At 39.6% G+C, this 18,509-nt stretch overlaps 1 protein-coding gene across 4 annotated transcripts in view; it reads right to left on the minus strand.

The window, feature by feature from the left end:
* nfia (nuclear factor I/A) overlaps positions 1-18,509 on the minus strand; it is a 266,171-nt gene that overhangs the window by 242,084 nt on the left and 5,578 nt on the right. The gene's annotated exons all lie outside the window — the stretch shown is intronic.

Below are 18,509 nucleotides of genomic sequence, written 5' to 3' on the forward strand. Positions count from 1 at the left end.
GAGAGAGAGAGAGAGAGAGAGAGAGAGAGAGAGAGAGAGAGAGAGAGAGAGAGAGAGAGAGAGAGAGAGAGAGAAAAGCAGCAGCGTCTGTTTGATACTGAGCCTGGACTGGCAACGAGCCACAACACAGAGCAGAAAGAAACAATGCTCACTTTGTTTAACAGAAATCCTTTAGGGTCAGAGAGGAGGGGGGGGTACTATATAAACTGTACAGATACTCTGTCCATACACCTGTCCACCAAACATCATATTAAAAGTATGTGGAATGTATATACTAACAAGTATTGTGTGTGTAACTCTTCTTCCTCTGTGCTATAGAGCTCCACTGTTGTCCAACAACTATTAACTAACACATCAATGAAAATCCCTGTTGCTCTGGGTGACATGTTCCTTCATTACCATGAACACACACACACTGTAGTTTATTTTAACTCAACCCCACATATACCGTCCTGCTGCCACAGATACTCACTAGAACACGTTGGTTGGGGCGCCAAAGATCACAGGAGGTGCGACAGGACTTGTCTGCTCTGAGGTTGTCAAAATTAGATTTGCTTATGTATAACTAAAATCATAATAACACACTTAATGGATCATTTATACAAAGGTCTGTATATAAAACTATTTAAAAAGACAGTTTTGCTACTCAACCTATTTGCTCTCCTGCTTCATGCACACAAATGGAGGCCCGCACCTGTATTAAGATAAGATATTCCTTTATTAGTCCCACAGTGGGGAAATTTGCATGATGGGGCGGTCATAACGGGGCAGTCTAGCAGCAATCTAACGGCATCATAAATTACATTTATTTAACCACAATAACAAAAAGTCTATTTTGGCTCTAACACTATTATAGTAAATTAATTAAGGCATTACAAAAAAAGAAGATCGTATTATGTATCTGCATTTGCTTGGTAAATTCGTCAAGACGTCATCCCTTTATTTATGTTGACGGAACTGACGAGTTATATTCATTAAAGAAAGTTTATTTGATAAAAAAAGTCTAATTTAGTACACTGAATGACTTTATTCAAATTGAGGATTTCGTTGGAGGATTTGTAATTTTTTTTAGGGTGATGACAACGGGGGAACTCAGCTTTTCTTAGATACAAGTAGGGGGGGCTTCAAGGAAAATAGCTTGGGAACCACTGCACTAGAGCACCAAATGTGGATTCATCTGTCACTGAAAATATTCCCCAACAAATCCACTATTTGTTTGTTTCTTTGATAGAAACTATAGTGACCAGCTGTTTTAGGAAATTACTAAGTATTTTTTTTTTTTTTTAATTAACTATAAATTTGTGAGATGTTTTTAAAGATTTACATCTACAGTAGGAACCAATGGGTTTGGAGCTGAGAGTCACAGACAGGAAGTCAGAATGTATTGAGAAACGGGTTGACACATTGTTGGTTTGAGCTTGTATATGGGATTTGTTGACAATAAGAAAAAAAATAGAATATCACCTGTCTTATCTTCGAACAGTTTGGGGATATCAGGGATATTATCATCATCATCATTACCATCATCATCATCACTGTCCTATTGTTTCTCCTCCCAGCAGGACATCTCCACAACACACACAAAACAACAACGGACCGGCCTGACGAAGAAGCAGCTGTCTTGGCTGGTAGCCATGTTTCTCCAGGGAGGAACAGACATGGAGCAGGAGGTAGAGGAAGAGGACAAAGAGGGGGTGATGAAGTGGAGGGAGTTGGAGATGGAGGAGGGAGAGTGACATAAAGAGGAGTTGGAGGAAGAGGGGGAAGAAAAGGAGCAGGAGAAGGAAAAACAGAAGAAGAGGGATGAAGAGGAAGGAACTTGCTTGAATACTGAAACTAATGAAACAAAAAAATAGATGATATTCTATGACATGTAAAAGTACTCTGTTCAACATTTGACTTAAATTGTGGGGAAGTGGAATCTACAAAATAAAGTATTATTGAACTTAGACTGAACATAAAAGTGGGCGTGCAAATTGTTAACAGTTATAAATAAGCAGCTGAAATGTTAATATGTAAGCAATGTTATGTGCTAAATTGTCCAGGTGTTAGTGAGCTGATAGTTACTTCTCACCTGTGTGTGTGTGTGTGTGTGTGTGTGTGTGTGTGTGTGTGTGTGTGTGTGTGTGTGTGTGTGTGTGTGTGTGTGTGTGTGTGTATCTGTGTTTTTGTGTGATTTGTTTTTCTTGTGAGGACCACTTTGAGTGAGGATATATTGTGTGTTTCTCACTTCTTCGAGGGTCTAAGAGGGTTAAGACTTGGTTTTAGGGTTAAGGTTAAGTTAGGATCAGGTTTGAGGCTCAGAAATGCATCACATCAATGAGGGTCCTCACAAGTATAGAAAAGTACTAACACAACATATTCTCATTCCCAACTCATCAAGTTCCCGCCGTTTGGTCAGTGTCCCTCGGCATCGGAGACCGACGCATGAGGTACCCCTCTTATGTTACTTTTGGACGGACCAGGGACAGTGTGTCAATACACGCTCATTACATGCTTAATAAACTTCCATTTTCACAGGAAGTTAGGTTTAGGCAACACAACCACTGAGGTAGGGTTAGGAAACAGTCATGGTGGACGTTAACTTCACTGACTAGCGACTCACGTGACTGAAAGGACTGACGATACTAACGACTCATGTGACTAGCGACTCACGTGACTGACGATACCGACGGGTCACGTGACTGACGATACCGACGGGTCACGTGACTAACGCGACAAAATAAGTCAACGTTACTTTTAGTTTCACACGGGACACAAACAACGGTCTCTGGTTGACAGTCTTGTGTTTGTTTGACCTATCCGCCACCCCTCCCGCCCGCCCTAAGTGGACTCTAACAGTATAAACACTACGTCAGTTTCTCCGACCGTCACTCCAAATAATGCCGCAGGTGGGTTTACATTGGAGTTAGTTGAAAGCTCAGTTCGTCACATACTGTTGCTAAAGGGTGCCTCCGTGCGTTGGTTTACGGTGCCAAAGGTTGGGAGTGAGACTTGGTTGACTAACAATGTGTCTGTTTGTGTGTGTGTGTGTGTGTGTGTGTGTGTGTGTGTGTGTGTGTGTGTGTGCGTGTGCGTGTGTGTGTGTGTGTGTGTGCGCGTGCGTGTGTGTGTGAGAATCAACTTGAATCAATCGATCTTGTCGTCTCTCATTTGGAATAATAATACACCTGAATTAATGATGCAGCAGCGTATGTGTCGTGTGTGTGTGAGAGAGAGTATCCTGTATCTGTGTTCGCCTCGGTTGAGTCGACTTGATGGTGAGGCGTCAGCAGCAGGTCAGAGGCCAGAGAGGCAGATGATCCTCTGGATACAGTAACACACTCACGGTCAACAGTAAACACACACACACCTACATCTTCAGCTCTGCTTGTTTACATCAATAAACTTATTTATCTGTTGAGTCAAAATGCCTTTTAAAACCTTCTAAAAAATAAGTATTCATTCTGATCATTTTCTGATATTTTGATATAATATATTTTTGTATATACTGTTGATTGGTCACTAAGGTCAAGTCCTCTGTATTTTTTTTTTTTTCTGAGAAATTAGTTGTCGAAGACTTTACATTCTCCAATAAAAATAAACTAACTCATTGTGGGTATGTATTTTATAGGCATATTCTAGTATTTCTATACTGAATATATTTAAAATGTAACTACTTTGAATGATAATTGAACAATAAATAAACCACAAAAACCCACATAAATTCCCAGATAAAAACAATGTTATGATTAAAACACTATTATTGGTATCTTCACTATTATTTTATTTTTTTTGGGGGGGGGGGGTGGGCATAATTGGAATGTTTTTTAAATGCTCGGATTTTCCTTATTCTGTGAAATAGTCATTGACAGTTTTTAAAAAAAAATTTCATTTTTTACATAAACTACAAAATTGCAACCACAAATTAGGGCTCAGTTTGTCCCCTTCACTTCTAATTCAGCATTCATGTAATATATGATTTTTATAAAAGCTTCAATATATGGTTAATAACACAACAGCTCCTAAAACCACAAATCATCGACACCTCATGTCAGCCAAACTTTAAGTTAAGTGGTAAATAAACCAAAATATAAATCCTGCTGTATTGTCAAGCAGTACTTTTAACCCACACAACTAACTCTGCAGTCATACAACCGTGTTCAGTTCTCTGATAAGAATGATACACCCTTTGCCTAAACCTCTAAACAGTGGACAACGTAGTTCATGTATTCACTTCACTGAACTAAAATGTCTTCATTCAAATCGTTCAGACAGTGAAGAAGAGACTAAGCTTATATTGTATATATAACATAATTTAAAAATATGTATCTGCTGTAAAATCCTCTTAAGATTGTCTTTAGTGTCAAACAATTACAATAATCTCTTCATGTAAAAATATCTTTTACACCTTTAACATCGGAGCTCTGTAACTCAAATATGTGGACAATATGTATAAATAAATATATATGAAAATAAACAAAAAAAATAGTCTGATATGGTTACAGGGTGTTGGGTGTTGATGTCCATATTAGGTATCAGACCAGAACAGAATCAGTCCTCCAGTATGTAAAGAGGGCACAGTACCGGTTTGAGAATCCGTCTCTCACAGACACCAGTCAGTTGAATTGAGCATCGTTCCTGCCCCCTCCTTATCTATCTGGACTGACTCCAGACCAGTTTGTCTGTTTTCTCACACAAGAGCTCCTCCAGCTCTTCCTCCATCTCTGCTGTTCAGCAGCCAGAGAGCAAAGCTGCTGCCAACCCCACCAGCAGGAACAAAACACTGCTCTACTGCTGCAGCAGACCATCGCCTGCTCACTGCTTCATTCACCTTTACTTTAGGCTACTAGTTTGGAAATTAAGTTAAAGTAACAGTCTGACATTTTCCAAAGCTATTCGACCATCCGACAAGCAGTTCTGACAGAGTATACTGGCACCTTAATGCTCCAACATACAATTAGATTAGTTTGTGTTTGTCCCTTTCCTGTTTCAACATGACAATGTCTTCCTGCACAAAACCAGCTCCATAAAGAAATTCTCAGTTTGGTGTGGAAGAACTTGACTGGTCTCAACCAACTGTGAGCCAGACCTGATCACCCTACATCAGTGTTAGACCTCACTAATGCTCTTGTGTCTGAATGGGAGCAAATACCTGCAGCAGGTTCATGACGTTACACTGTCATACATGACTCCATTGTTCAGGTGTCTACATACTTTTGTCCATGTAATGTGTATCTTTGAAATGCAGTGGACTTTAAGGCTGGGGCGATTCGTCGACATAGTCGACGTAATCGATTACGTAAATACGTCGATTTACGTAACGTGCGTCGACGCATCGGATGACGTAATGAAAATGCGCTGCGCCCGGTCCGAGCATGGATTCTGATTCCCCCAGAGCGCAAGAAGCGTCAAAAAACCTCTCCAACGTTCATCAAAGGTGTGGGAATACTTCAAACAGAGACCCAACAATGTGGTGCTCTGTAAGTTGTGCAGGATGGAGATGGCGTACTACAGCAGTACAAGTGCAATGCACCATCACCTGACAAGAAGGCATCCCAGAGCGCTGAGTGAAGAAGACAGCAACAACACACCGCCGTAAGTCCTGTTTACTTTTTCATCACCCAGGCATGATATATTAAGATTGCAAAAGCGCGGGCGTGTTTCTGTTAGCAGTAGTCATTTAAAGTTTGTTTTTAAAATGTTTCTTTATCACCACCATGTTAAAAGTATTTTATGGACCACGGTTATAGTAACGTAACGTAACGTAACGTAACGTAACGTTACACCATGCGTCATCTAATGTTGTTATTCGGCCTTTTATTTTTTCTGTTTACTTTAACGGCGATGTACAAGTGAGAAAATGGCTTAAAGTAACATTACATATTGCTCTACAGTCTGTGACTGTTAGTCTATAAATAGTTTCAATTATTTCTCTCTTGCTCCACACTGATGCAAAAGTACATTTGCTAGTGTTTATCTTAACTGCATATTATTACAGTGATGAAATAAATCCATGTCTAAACCATTTTAAGTTTTAAGTTAAGTACTTAAGTAAAAATACTGATGAGAATTATTATTATTATTATTAGCCTAATGTCATAACACAACAGTGCTGTGGAAATTAGACCTGTTTTAAAATGTGCCACTATTATCATTATTCTAATGGGCTTTCTGTGTCTCTTTTTCAGGACGAAACAAAGCAGAGTGGAGGACTTTTTCTACAAAAAGAACATTGCACTTTATTCCTTTTACATGAATTTACAATACAAGCTCTTGTTTTAACTTTATTTTGGAGAAATTTTATGTTGGACTGAAAACAAATTACCAGCAAAGACTGGGATATTTTTTGTTGTGAAATAATGCCATAATAATATTCTTGTTTTATGTATATGTTTTTAAGAGAAGATATTTGAATAAAGTATTGAAATAATAATGAGTCAAGTTTTTGATATTTATTTATTTATGAAAAAAATATTTCTAATAATTGATGAATTAGTCGTTAGATTAATCGACTAATCGAAAAAATAATCGTTAGATTAATCGTTAAAAAAATAATCGTTAGGTGCAGCCCTAGTGGACTTTAAGGTTGACAACGTCAATGCTTCACCTTAGATTTTCCTCCCCACACAGTAATTTAGATCAGCGGTTCTCTACGTTTTGAGTGTCAAGGACCCCTATTTGATACGATTTGGGTTCAGGGACTTTAATCTGAAAAGTTTATGGTTGTTAATAGGCCTGTCAAAGTTTTATAATTGTAAAAATAATGTTTAATAATGCAAATTTGTTTTAATGCCACTAATTTCATTAACGCAACTTGCGATTTTTAGGTTGTAACAGGCTCCATATTAAAGCTAGAATGACGAGAAAACTAGAAAAACCTAAGGAATCCATTTGTACCAACCATGTCATACTAAATAGCGCTCCAAACTTGCGCTAAATGTTGGTGAGGAAAAACTGTCATGGCCATTTTCAAAGGGGTCCCTTGACCTCTGACCTCCAGATCAGTGAATGTAAATGGCTTCTATGGGTACCCACGAGTCTCCCCTTTACAGACATGCCCACTTTATGATAATCACATGCAGTTTGGGGCAAGTCATACTCAAGTCAGCACACTGACACACTGACAGCTGTTGTTGTCTGTTGGGCTGCAGTTTGCCATGTTGTGATTTGAGCATATTGTTTGATGCTAAATGCAGTACCTGTGAGGGTTTCTGGACAATATCTGTCATTGTTTTGTGTTGATAATTGACTTCCAATAAAAAATATATACATACATTTGCATAAAGCAGCATATTTGCCCACTCCCATGTTGATAAGAGTATTCAATACTTGACAAATCTCCCTTTAAGGTACATTTTGAATGGATAAAAAATGTGTGATTCATTTGCAATGAATCACGATTAAATACTTTAATCAATTGATAGCCCTAGTTGTTAGATACGATTAAGACTTCTAGACTTCTAAGAGAAGTCTATAGATGTCAACTACAGTTGAAGAGATAACCGAGGAGGAAGTGAAACCTACATGTATGATCAGAATAGTTTCTCTTATGACTCTTACTCACATTGGGCTCACTTCTACAGTGAACTAAATAGTGAAAATAAACTATTCCCCATTTTTCTGGGGACCCTCTGGAACTCCCTTAAGGACCACTGGGGGTCCCCGGACCCCTGGTTGAGAACCATGATCAGTGAAAACTACCAAACGCCTGTGAGAAATAAAAAGACAGAATGTTCCTTTAAGGCTCCTTTTTCAGGTCGGCTGGGTTTCCCTGCAGTCGCCTCGGGCTCAGCTCTCCCTCGCTAAGTCCAGCAGCACAGCAGCGGATATTACAGCCCCGAGCCTCCGGTCACTTATTGGACCAAAAAACAGGAATAAAGAAGCTGCAGAGCCGACCGCTCTGTTCGGCATTACATAGAGAATCAGAGCACCTGGTCAGGTCATCCTGCTGCACTTTAACACACTCCACTGAAACCTCTGAAATGTCAACTGTACTGCGTGTTTATGAAGACTATATGTCTTTAAGAGACTGCAGAAAAATGTTAACACTTGTTTCCAATTCTGAAATGTCTCAAAGCAAAAAAGATTCATTAGAGAAAGTAAAAATAAAAACACATATATGGGACTGATTCTGTTGATGTCTGGTACAAACATATATCAGCCCACTGGGATGTGATTTATGTGATTATCATGCTTGTTGATTAGAACAAGGTACAATGAGGGGAAAGGAAAGACGAAGAGAAGGAAAAGGAAAGGAATGACAAAAGAAAGGAAACGGAAAAGACAGAAATAGATAAAGGAACATAGAGACGAAAATAAGGATACAATGAACTAAGCATAAAAGTAAAGATCAAAAAAGGAAAGTAAATACAAAAGGAAAGATGTAGGGAAAGGAAAAAGAATCCAATGAAGGAAAAGGAAAGATAAAAGGAAAGGAAGGACCAAGGGACAGAAAATTGAAGGAAAGGAACTATGAAGAGAAAGAACAAAGGAAAGGTGGCAAAGGAAAGAAAAGATGATAGGAAAGATAACAGTAAAGAAAAGATGATTAGCAAGAAACGAAAAGACAAAAGAAAATAATTAAAAAGGAAAGGAAAGACAAAGGGAAAAGAAAGAGAAAGGAAAAGAAACAGAAAGACCAAAGTAAAGATAAAAGGACTGGAAAGATGAAGAGAAGGAAAAGGAAAGGAATGACAAAGGGACAGAAAAGAAAAGAATTAAAGGAACCATGAAGGGAAAGGAAGAAGAGCAGGAAAAAAAAGACACGGAAAGGTAAAAGGTGAGTAGAGGAGTGAGTCATGTCCGTTGGACGGCGACAGCCTGAGACACACCGGGAGCTCGAGGACTCGATGTGTCCTCACACTTTTCCACACCACAGGAGGACCACAGGAGGATGAGAGACAGCCAGGACGAATGGACGGAGAGAGAGAGAGAGAGAGAGAGAGAGAGAGAGAGAGAGAGAGAGAGAGAGAGAGAGAGAGAGAGAGAGAGAGGGGTGGGCGAGCGAGCACACCGTGGACTCAGGAAGTTCAAGCAGACAATTCTAATCCCCCAATTTCCTCCTCTCTAATCATCTCTACCGCTCATGGCCGTCTCCAAATTGGAAACATCTTGTCCACAATATGACACTCCCTCTGCAACACACACACACACACACACACACACACACACACACACGTATATATCTAACCTTCCTCTGTCGTCTCAGTGTGCACTCTGCGGTGCTGAAAAGGTAAAATTAGTGTGAAAACGTGACTCATTTCCATCAGCTGATCAAACTATGAATAACAACAAGGTCAAGTCTTTTTTTTTTTTTTTTTTTTTTAAAAGGGACCATGCAACATTTTCTTTTCCTCTCAGATGAGGATATTAGTTTCATGTCTGTGTGTCCAGTACAGAGATACATTACCGCTCAAAACTTTGCAATCTGCCACAACAGCTTGATTGAGTCCAGTCAGATGTCTGAGAGAACTAATCTATATGTTTCAATGGTCTTTCATGAAGCTTATGGGAAAGTTCAGACAGGAAGACCCTCTTTAAACTCTCTGTCATTCACAACCTTTCTGTCCATTACAATTCAATTCAATTCAATATGCTTTATTGGCATTACTGTTAGGTGAACAATATTGCCAAAGCATCAATTCAATAATGAGAAAAAAAGAACAAAATAAAAACAAAAGCATATATATACACATATATACAATTCTCTGTCTCTCTCTACTGGCTCCTACTCTATCAGCTGACTGTGGGCGGTTCACTCTTAGATAACCAAACAGATTCTGCCACGCTCTCCATGAGCCAATCATATCGTTGCAATCACATTTTAAAACTGTTCTCCTCTCTGCTGCTGTCAGTTTCAATTCAGTGCGACTCCATGCAACCCACCTCCACCCCATCACCTCCAGTCTTCATCAATTGTGTGCCCATGCCTGCTCTACATTCCTTCATTGGATCTTCAGCTACTCCCTTCACCACCACCACCAGTGTCGAGACTCCGGGGGAGGAATATATCTTAATCTCATCACGGCATCACTACCCCCTTTTATATACTACGTCACCATGGAGTCTAATCGCCAAAGACTTTGCACTATTCTTCTATCATGCACCATGTCATAAATGATTGTTCATTCGATACGGGGTCTCTCCTGATTGAAATGCTTTAACTTGTAGAAAGTCCTCCTTACAGATAGATGGTATTTTGTTTTGTACATGGAGAACAAAATGCTGTACAACTGTTCAACCAGACTGACAAGTGAAGGGGCAGAAAGAGAGAACGATCCTTCTGAGCAACAGATCAATAAGAATAGAAGAAATCAGTCATTGGTAAAAGAAACTGGAAGCTCAGCATCAAAATGTGAGCAGATTTAAACAGGAACAGCTTCCTGTTTAAGTGTCAAATGCACAATAATGCAGCCTAGAACACGGTGAAATTAACAGGCAATGTGATGCTTTAGCAAAGCTCTTCTTCAAACTTCACAATATAAACAGAAGGTTATTCTAGGGTTAGCAGTATTGGAACATCAGCTGAACATACCCACAGTTTAAACCTCTTCAATCTAACCACTGAGTCAATGTATCCTCATAAAACGGTTTGCATGATATCTTATGAAAAGTTATTCCTCATTTTTTGTGTGTTTTCCTACGAATGTCCAGTAACACGTATCAATTTCCGCTCAAAACATCAATATGATTATAAACTTTCCAACGGTAGTGTAGATCCAGGAAATGCTTAGCTTAGCACAAAGACTGGAAGTAGGGGGAAACTGTTTGCCTGGCTCCATCAGAAGAGATACACCTTCGATCTTTGTGGAACAAGCATTGAAATAGAAATAGAAAAAGGAAACATTGTGTTTTTTGCAGCAGTTAGCGTTGCAGATATTTGTTGACCAACCACCTGCTGGGAGAAGTGACTCCACACATCACCTCTAACGTCCTGAACTCATAGTAAGGTTGTCGGTTTGAGCTCTGACCGTCAATTGAACCCAGCTAAATACAGTAGGTACAGCTGAACCAAATCTATAGGAAACATGAAACATTGCGGCTGAATTTGTCATTTAAATGGAGGAGATTCAAACTACAAGTCACCAAGTTGAGCTGAAAGATATTCAGACAGTACTGAAATATATTCCAGTTTATGTCTCATTTCAAAGTTTGACAGTTTTTGTTCCTGGTTCAGTGAATATAGGGTCACACCCAAATAACATTTTCCAAGTTAATTTTTCTTTTAAAAACTACTTCTGATTACTGATGTTTATTTATTAGGGTTGTCAATCGATTAAAAATATGAATCAATTATATTACGATTGTCCGTAGTTAATTGCAATTAATCACAAAGTAATCGCACATTTTTTATCTGTTTAAAATGAACCTACAGGGAGATTTATCAAGTATTTAATGCTCTTATCAAGACGGAAGTGGGCAAATATGCTGCTTTATGCAAATGTATGTACATATTCATTATTGGAAATCAATGAATAACACACAACAATGACAAGTATTGTCCAGAAACCCTCACAGGTACTGCATTTAGCATAAAACAATATGCTCAAATCATAACATGGGCAAACTGCTGACTTGACTATGACTTGCCCCAAACTGCATGTGATTATCATAAAGTGGGCATGTCTGTAAAGGGGAGACTCGTGGGTACCCATAGAACCCATTTACATTCACTGATCTGGAGGTCAGAGGGGTCAAGGGACCCCTTTGAAAATGGCCATGCCAGTTTTTCCTCTCCAAAATTTAGCATATGTTTGGACGGTTATTTAACCTCCTTCGCAACAAGCTAGTATGACGTGGTTGGTATTCAGTGTTGGAAATTAACTTTTTTGTCCACCTGCCCCTGTGGATGATAGATTACAAAATATACCAGCCACTCGATAGATTACCATTGTTTTTTTGGCTGGTGAGTGAAGCAAATCTAGCAGCCACTTGCATATTTGACCAGCTTTTTGGCTGGTGGCTGGTGCTAATTTCCAACCCTGTTGGTACCAATGGATTCCTTAGGGTTTTTAATTTCTTATGATACCAGTATCTTCACTCTAGCTTTAAAACTGAGCCCACTATAACCTAAACATTGCAAGTTGCGTTGATGCTAGGGATGTCCATAATAAACAGTTTAACCGTTAAACGACATTAAGCATTTTAACCGATTAACGCTATCGGTTAAACGGTTAAAAGAAATGTTAATAATTAACTCGAGTGGCTCGTCACTTTAAGGAGAAAAGCTGGTCCACCTTAACAGCCCACCTTAAGAGGCGGAGCCGGAGGTACAGGATACAGGAAGTCGGCTCCGATCTCTGGCTCTCTTGAGTGGAGCGGAGGAGTTGTAGTTTCGTAGCATTTATTCACCGACAAATAAAGTGTACACACACTGCTACACCTACGTTCACAGCTAGAACGCCACCAACAACCTCACACTCACCGCCAACACACACACACGGTCTGTTGGAAACTCACTAAAGTTACGCAGACTACGTGTGTGGCGGCGAGCACGAAGCCTCCGGCAATGCTAGAGCTGCTAATACACAACTTACGCCGGGCAGACACACAGATGACAACATGCTAAACTAAACTAAATGTGCGGTGGAGACTTTTACTGGGAAAGTGGCTGCATGTCCGCGACACTACACGCAGCATCGTAGCTGCTAAGTTAACTCTCCCGGACGCTGAACTGGAGACTCACGTCAACCAATATCTGTTGTGCTCCTGCAGCTGGTACGAGGCATAAATCTTGTCGGTTAACGGTAAATAATCGGTTATCGGTTAATAATCGGTTATCGGTTAAGAGCATTTTTCAAAATGAGCATCCCTAGTTAATGCGTTTAAGAAATTAGTGTTAATGCGTTATTATCGTGTTAACTTTAACAGCCCGAATTTTTATCAATACACCTTAGCTAGCTGATATGATGAAAGACACAATTAATATATTAAATTAATATAAATTTGTCAGCTGTCAATCATTTCTATAGTGGTTGCAATCCCTTTAACCTCTAGGCGCGTATTAGACATTAAGCAGGCACTAATAACGAAGAGTTAAGAGAAATTATGCTCCAAGATGATCATGCATGTCACATGAGAGTGAAGGCATCTCACAACTTGTCTTTCAGCCACGTTGTTCTGGCGTCTTTCTGACCGTCCCTCTGTAGGAACAGCGATCTACAGTACACTGGCCACATAAGGGCTTGCATTATACTTGCGACTATTTTCTTACATTGGGTTGAGTGTTGGGCTGCCAAAACATGAATGACCTTAACTCAATACTATGCCTGAATGCATCCTGTGTAGACACTAAAAGCTCTGAGGCTGCTGCTGCTCTGCTTGACATGTAGGCTGTTACTGGAGGTTAGTTTGGAACAGCAGGTGCTCTGGACTGTTGTACAGTATATGATGCAGTATTCCTCTCTACGGTGTATATTGGTTTGGCATCGTGCTGTGCTGCCCTGCCTTCCTTTAGCACCACTCTGGTAATTTTGAGACAAGACTAGGTTTGTAAAATTTCTGTTTTCCTGTTTTGCTGTGTCCAATAAAAATCCGAGGTACCTTAAACGGATGATTTTGAATCATCTACATTTAGGTTGCCACCTCAGACTATAAGTTAATGTTCATCCACCACTGTCTCCTCTGCTGATTTCTGCTCTGCTGTGTTTCTCTCAGTTTTCCTCCACCGAGCTCATTAACGTTTGTGTCTGTCAGACTCATGGGAGCAGTCCGACCCTCCTCTGAGAGTCTGGCTAATGAACTGGACCTCACACAGACCACAAACACAGAGCCGAGCCGCCGTCAGTCCGCTACGATCCGCTGATTCAGAGCCGAGTGTCGCCCCTGCTCGCCTCCTCCACACATCCAAACAGATCGGGAGGGATAACTCAGATACAGGAGAGCAACAAGGATTCATTCTGATCATTGTAACTGTCACACAAGTTACTAGAGGCCAACGTTTTTTATCTTGAGATTTCATATCCTGATCAGCGGCCAAGAAACCTAAAACATGCATCCTAATCTGAACCTTTTTGAAGCTATAACCTGCACCTACACATCTCATTTCTGTCAGATTCATCAGCTAATCTTAACTTGGTTATATTTTAAATTATCACCAGGTGACTCTACAAACCCCACCTCCTTAAATATTCAGTCCTAACTAAAACAACAACATATATGGTTAAGTAAAGGTAACTTAAACTACTTGTTAAATGTGAGAGAAAGGTGGTAGGAAACTGAAAAGAAAGAGCAGTCTCTGACACTTTACTGACCCATCCGTCCACCTCCCTAACAGGTTTTGTGGGGCTATAATGTCACGCGTTGCTTCTGAGAGACAACAGTTGTAATTCACACAACCATAAGAGGTTACTTGTCAGGTAAATATGTATACACAAACAAACAACGCTATCAGGTCACTGGGACTTCATCATTTCCACCATCCACCTCTTTGTTACCGAGCAGTTTACCGACAATTCTTTAATATTCTCATTCTTGTTGCTTCGTATTTAGTGTTTTTGATATACTTCTACTAGTATTTCTTTCCGTCTTTATTTTCATCTTTAGTAATAAAGACACCAGATAACTGTGGTGTCATACAGGACAAATATTTTTCAACAATGGGAGAGATACATCTCCTGTATTTTATACAGCCTTGGAGTCTCTGAAATATAACATTAAGAGTGAACAGAAAGGAGAGGCATATGCCTACTTGAAAATATATCTATATATCTATCTATATATCTATGTATCTATATATCTATATTTATATAAAGATATATAGATACATAGATATGTATAGATATATAGATAGATATATAGATATATATATATAGATATATTCAAATAGGCTACCTGAAGAGAATCATGTACAATACAAGCAAATGCAAATATACAAATTATAAGAAAGTTACATACAATTTGTAGCTCAAAACCAAGTTTACTTATTATTTTAATGTGTAAAGATAATGTCACAGACAAGAACACATTAGACAGATATATACATAGCAACAGGGAGTGTGTGTGTGTTGGAGGGGGGCTCACTGACAAATGGATTACAGGGCCATCACTTGAAGTGCCGCAGAAATCCCATTAACCCCTATGGTGAAAGAATGGGATGCGCGCACACACACACACACACACATATACGTAAAGAGTCGCCGCCATCACCAGAGTTCATTATTCTATCTCTGAGATCAGTTGGTTTTCTTGTTTATGTTCTTCAAACCTTTTTCATTGTTTCACATTAGGAGTCCTCAGGTTTTAAAGTCAATTTGAATTACAGATGATTTTGTTTTCGTCTTCACAGAGGAGCTCCACATGGATTATATGCAAATTCTGATGTGATTTTTACCTGTTTTTATATATTTTTTAATCAAAAAAAACTATGAGGCTTACAAATCTTCTGGGAAAATGTCCAGTGACACCACACAGGCCAGGAGCACTGCTGGATCATTATTATTATTATTTTTATATTCCTCTTCTAGTTGTTGTTTAGTGTTTCTAAGTGGCTCTGCTGGGCTCTCTTACTTCACACTGTGGTATTAAATGTTAATATTAATAAGATCTGATTACACTGTAGTGTGTTTGCTGTAGCTCAGCTGCAGACGAGTCGTCGGCGTGCAAACTGGTTTCAAAGTCATTTTACTGGAAGCCTGAACATTCAGGCTCAATATATACAAACTGGCAGTGATTCAACTGTGATTATTAATGTGTTTCATTTTAAAATAATTGTACTGGATGCGAAGTGATGCAGAGAGGTGGGAAAGCATTCAGGAATTTAATGTAAATGTTGGTATAAACAGAACAGACGAATAATGAAATGTTAAAAACAAAAACGGACTGAAAATACAGAAAGAGGCATAAATGAAGAAGTGCGTATTTCAAGATGAAATTTATCAATAAAAATGTAAATGTGGATTTCATGGGTGCAATAAAATACAAATTAATGTTTTGTTTTATATATTTTTTTAGAAGCAAATTTTTTATTTTTGTGTGAGCCGCATGCAGCTTTTCAAAATAACAAAATAGCAAATAGTGTGAAAATTGAAATGACGGACATATTACAGATTTACATACTTTATAATTTTAATGACATTTAAAAGCATGAAACGGTATGTAATTTTCATGGTTTTAATTTTAAGTGAGCATGAATGGCAAAACTGCTTCCACTTGGCACCATTGATATACCAATGTTAATATATCAACTGACGACAACAAATTAAATCATCAAACAGCAGTTTTCACCGCAGTTTATGGAATTAGAAAATATCTAAATATAAATGAGATTAAAAAACTAAACACTAAATTAAAAAACTGATCCGTTTCCCTGAAACAACCCGACAGAAATCATCACAGCTGCTTTATAGATTTTAAGCAGATAATCCTCTTTGTGCTTTCAGCCACTTTAACCTTTTCTGCTGCTTCAGACTCTGATGTTGAAGCCCGGACGGATTTCTTTCCGACTAATTACCCCGCTATGATCATTTAGCAGAGGAGCGTCAGTCACATCGCAATAAAATATATAAAGCTGTTCAGAACGTGTTTGTTTATGACTGATAAAATGTTTGATTTTCAAAGGAGAGAGACGTTTTGTTTTTTTATTTAGTTTGAGAGAATTTTATTGCACAGATTTCTAGTGTGTCTTTTTTTTAATATACAGATACATATATACTAAAAAATAAAGCCAGCAATGAATTCAAATAATTTGAAAGGAAATTAGATTTTATGTCCAAAAAATATTCATTTTAATGTGCCATATTTCCGTAAATCTGGTTGTATTTTCAATATTAGAGTAATTTTTTGTTCATTTTTACTTCATTAGAAAAAGTCCATCTTGCATGAAGCAAAAAAACTAAGAAGTACAAATAACAATAACAAACTATACTATAAAAGTCAGACTGTTTAACTGACACCCTGAGACAACTTTTAAATCCATAATTAAATACAAGACAAGTAATACCTTTTTAGACACAAAGCGTATGAATGTATTATTCGTTGTGTATTTAAAATTCAAAAACAGATGTATGTGTAGCAGCAAGTAAAAGCCGATACTCTTTAAGTCTGTGAGATCTGTGATACCTACTTGAGATACATTATGTGACAGAGACAATTAACAACAACAACTCAGTGAGAAAAGACAGCCCATGGTGACACCGTAAATTATTCGGGGCTCAAATTCATTAAAACAAAAAGTCACATAATAACTGTCAAATTTTATTCAACCAAAATATCTTTTAACCCACAAACAGCACAACAGAAATATCAATGAAAATAACGTTTTTTGCCTTAAACTGCAGATTTTATCAGAGTGCAGATAACTGTTCACTATCAGATATTAAACAACAAATCTCTTTCATAAAGGAATAAAATCCCCATTTAAACTAACTATTTTCAAAATAAAATCCTCCTCCAGCCGAGCCGGCCGGCACATTCAGACCTCCTGCCTACACACACACACACACACACACACACACCCGGGAACAAAACTCTCCCACCCACCAACTGAGCCTCCACACACACACACACACTCTTCGGACCCTAAGCAGACGGCCACGGCGGCCGGAAGAGTAAAAAAACTCCCATCAACATCCACGGGCTGCCCGCCGTCATCCTGCTGCTGCTAGTGGTGGGCTGCACGGTGAAAGTGTGTGTGTGTGTGTGTGTGTTTAGGGGACGGGGGGGGTGGTGGTGGTTTTGGTTTGACCGAGAGGAATTCACAAAGTTCACGGTCCTGTTACGGAGAGGATAAAGCCGCCTTTGTCTCTTTGGCAACACAACTCTTTTTACTGAGGCTGGAGGAGGAGAGGAACCTGTAGCGTCCGTGCACCAAAACTAACCACAGCATCAGTCTGTGGTAGTAAAGTGTTAAATGTAACAGTGACAGTAATAATGAGCTGTCCTCTAACGAACTCTCAGCACTAGGAGCTCTTTCATCTCTCTGGCTCATTTGGACGAGCCGGCCACAATAGACTATTGTGAACCATCAAAACTCCCCCCGACCCCCTCCTCGCCTCTCAGCGGAGTCACCAAACTGCCCCTAAACCCCCATTTGTCTGCCAGCTTCTCCCTGCTCGGACTTCACCACCCCCCCCTCTATTCTCCACTTCAGCCACCACGGCAGTGACGGGGGTGTCAAAGGTCGGCTGGCCTCGCTGACCACGACAAGCTGCTAAATGTGGCCCCGGCGCTGCAGCCGGAGCCCCGGCGTGTCCCGGAACACCACCGCTGAGAAGGGTGTGAGTGTGAGGGAGGTGGGGGTGTTTGCTCCCTGGCGCGATGTAATTGCCACGGCGGCGGAGACGTGTCAGAGCTCAGGAGCCGAGCACGACATTCAGCTTTGGTATTTCTCAGGGAGCAAAACATAGCAGAAGTTTCCTGTTAATTAGATGGAACAAGAGTAAAGGATGACAAGAGGAGACTCGACAGCAGAAGGACGGAACAAACCCCCGGTCGCGGCTGCAGACCCGAGCTGGCACCCGTCCGCTAACGGGACGAGACAAGAGAGGGGAGCACAGCGAGGGGGCTGCGGAGACGGGACGCTGACAGAT

Source organism: Sebastes fasciatus, chromosome 5, assembly GCF_043250625.1.
Source record: "Sebastes fasciatus isolate fSebFas1 chromosome 5, fSebFas1.pri, whole genome shotgun sequence".
NCBI classification, from domain to species: domain Eukaryota; kingdom Metazoa; phylum Chordata; class Actinopteri; order Perciformes; family Sebastidae; genus Sebastes; species Sebastes fasciatus.